General features: G+C 36.4%; 1 protein-coding gene across 1 annotated transcript in view; it reads right to left on the bottom strand.

The window, feature by feature from the left end:
• LOC117106858 (tRNA-dihydrouridine(47) synthase [NAD(P)(+)]-like) overlaps nucleotides 1-2,775 on the bottom strand; it is a gene marked incomplete in the record, with an annotated part of 15,750 nt that extends 12,975 nt beyond the window's left edge. Inside the window, 1 exon segment of the mRNA XM_033248344.1 lies at nucleotides 2,704-2,775.
• Nucleotides 2,776-3,314: the final 539 nt, after the last annotated feature.

The raw sequence follows: 3,314 nt of genomic DNA, 5'->3' as shown, positions 1-3,314 counted from the left end.
ACTACTTTCTCCTTAAGGTACTGTTTTTAACCCTCTTCATTGTTTTAGTTTCCCCCTATGGATACTTCTAAGCTCCTATATATATATATATATATATATATATATATATAACTGAAATAAACTATCGCAAGTATTACAAGGAGAGTGCTCAATGGTAGAGCAGATTGCCTAATAAAATTAGGCAATTTTATCTGAAGAGTGTCACGTGTGTTGTTCCGTCCTAGATGTTGCTATGGATCTGAGATAAGAGGTTCACGTTCAGCCAAAGTTCGTTACCAAGTACGTTCATTGTTCTGAAGTGAAGGCGTATTGTAAAAACTATCTCAGATCCATGGCAACGACTAGGACGCGCTCCCAAAAAGTGCACAACCCCAAAAATAGCGGAAAACGATATCTTATTACAGTATAAGATCTTTGGTTTGGGGCAGTTAAGTTGTGAGGGTTGTCAAAGATCTTATAATATACAAGATAGCGTTCTCCGCTAATTCTGTAATAGCGTATGAACCTGCTTGCTAAGTTGAAAACTTTTGAACCTTGATCGCTCTGACCATAGCGTACGCCGCGCGACTTTACGTTTACGCGTAAGAATTAGAAGCTTCCGATTTACAATGCGCCCTCTCTTTAGAACATAATGAACAAATTAACGTACTTGGTAACGCGAACACCCTATCTCAGATCCATGGTAACGACTAGGACACACTCTCCCAAAACTAATTATTTTTTATTATACGCCTGGCGTATCTGATAGGTCTGAACGTAGCCTTTGTCCTGAGAAATACGCCAGGCGTATCTAACGCCGGGCGTATGTTAATCCATGGCGTAACTAGCGAGATGTCTAGACTGGGCGATTGATGAACGCCAGCGTAAATATTCGCGTGAAATATTCGTATTCGTGCATTTTATTTTCTGTTTACATCTAGATTTATTTTGATTAGTCAAATCTTGGCTGAGCTCAAAATCACCGATGCGTGACTCTCGTAAATAAGTGGCGTACGCTAATCTGGGGTCTGTTGCTGGGTTACCGTACGCCAGTGATTGCGCGATACTGGCGATCGCTAGTACGCCACGCACAAGTTCACACCACTCGATTAACGTTACGCTAGCGTAAGGCTATGTTCAGACACAACGACTTACGCTAGCGTAACGTTAATAGAGTGGTGTGAACTTGTGCGCGGCGTAGCGAATGCCAGTATTATCGCGCAATCACTGGCGTACGGTAATCCAACAACAGACCCCAGATTAGAGTGCGCCACTGATTTACGACAGTCACGCATCGGTAATTTTGAACTCAGCCAAGATTTGACCAATCAAAATAAACCTAGATGTAAACAGAAAATAAAATGCGTAAATTACGAATACGAATATTTCGCGCGAATACTTACGCTAGCGTTCATTAATCGCCCAGTCTGGCCTGGACACCTCGCTAGTTACGCCATGGATTAATGTACGCCCGGCGTTAGATACGCCTGGCGTATCTAATAGTAAATGTGAGACAGGTTATAGGCCTATGTGTAATAACTGTTGGGTCTAAATGAAATAAAGGTCTTCAGTACAACAATTTTTGGGGTCTTCAAATGCTAATGTGTAATCGTTTTTGGGTCTAAATGTAATTAAGGTTCCAAGTGTAATAAAAAGGTTCTAAGTGTAATAATTTTGGGTCTAAATATAATAAGGTTCCTAAGTGTAACAATTTTTGGGGGTCTATACAAATCCAAATTGTGTAATAGTTATTTGGTCTAAATGTAATAAAAAAATTTTAAGTGTAATAAGGGTCTAAATGTAATAATTAGGTCCTAAGTGTAATAATTTTGGGGTCTAAATGTAATAAAGGTTCTAAGTGTAATAATTTTGGGTCTAAATGTAATAAAAAGTTTCTAAGTGTAATAATTTTTTGGGTCTAAATATAGCTCCTAAGTGTAATAATTTTGGGGTCTAAATGTAATAAAGGTTCTAAGTGTAATAATTTTGGTTCTAAATGTAATAAAGGTTCTAAGTGTAATAATTTTGGGTCTAAATGTAATAAAAAGGTTCTAAGTGTAATAATTTTTGGGTCTAAATATAGGTCCTAAGTGTAATAATTTTGGGGTCTAAATGTAATAAAGGTTCTAAGTGTAATAATTTTGGTTCTAAATGTAATAAAAAGGTTCTAAGTGTAATAATTTTTAGGTCTAAATGTAATAAAGGTCCCAAGTGTAATTTTTTTTTTCAAATGCTATAAAAGTTATCCTAAGTGTAATAAATATAATTAAGTTTTCTAAATGTATCTATATTGATCATAAATAATATGGTCCTACAGTAAAAGCATCGTTGACAACGAAACATTTTCAAATGGGAATTTGATGTGAATGTACCTTCAGTATGTAATAGCTGTTGGCTCTAAATTTAATAAATGTCATTATTGTACCAGAGTATTTAATAACAACGGTAATAACAATTAATACTGTCTCTTATACACATCTAGATGTGTATAAGAGACAGACTTTACGTTTACGCGTAAGAATTAGAAGCTTCCGATTTACAATGCGCCCTCTCTTTAGAACATAATGAACAAATTAACGTACTTGGTAACGCGAACCTAGCCAGTAACAATAAAACACATTCACATAGACAATGAAATGTAACTCACACACTCCTCCTACCTTGTTTGCCTAAGGCCACTGGTTCTTATCGTCACAGACAGAGCTTGAGAGAGAGAATTAAGCATGCAATGCAAACGACGACGATTGACTGTCCAAAATAATAAAATAGTGCCACCAACGTCAGCGATGTCTGCGTCCAACATAAGAATACGGCGTCCAAATGGCGTCCAACAAACACATAGAGATATAATACGGGGCGCCGTTTGGTACATTCGCTTTGTGTCTGTTACCATAAATGATGATTTTGTCGACAAAATGCTATTTTGTAAGACGGAATGTATTTTGTCACCACAAAATGCTATTTTGTCGACAAAACAGCTTTTTCATTTCATTTCATTTTTTTTTTGCCTTTATAATATAGAAAGCAGTCGGAAAACACTAAAAATAAAAAAAAAATATGTATAAAAAAGTTGGTCTCTGATTATGGGCTGGCGCCGGGATAACTGAAAAGCTAAAATAGTTACAGCAAATGTGGCTCTCCATCTCCATGCGACGTGGGGGAAAAATAAAACACAAAGAAAAAGCAGAATATATGTAAATTAATTTTATCACCACAAAATGCTATTTTGTCGACAAAAGGACTTTTCGTAGTCGACAAAAAGACTTTTGTAAAAGACAGAATTCATGTTGTCACCACAAATAAAGGAAGCGCCTCTTGGTAATAGATTTCGATTG

The sequence above is a fragment of the Anneissia japonica genome, unplaced genomic scaffold, assembly GCF_011630105.1.
Source record: "Anneissia japonica isolate Jap-2015-1 unplaced genomic scaffold, ASM1163010v1 scaffold1165_len1893470_cov193, whole genome shotgun sequence".
Classification (NCBI taxonomy): domain Eukaryota; kingdom Metazoa; phylum Echinodermata; class Crinoidea; order Comatulida; family Comatulidae; genus Anneissia; species Anneissia japonica.
The sequence above is the reverse complement of the archived record's forward strand: the minus strand, read 5'-3'. Positions and strand labels throughout refer to the sequence as shown.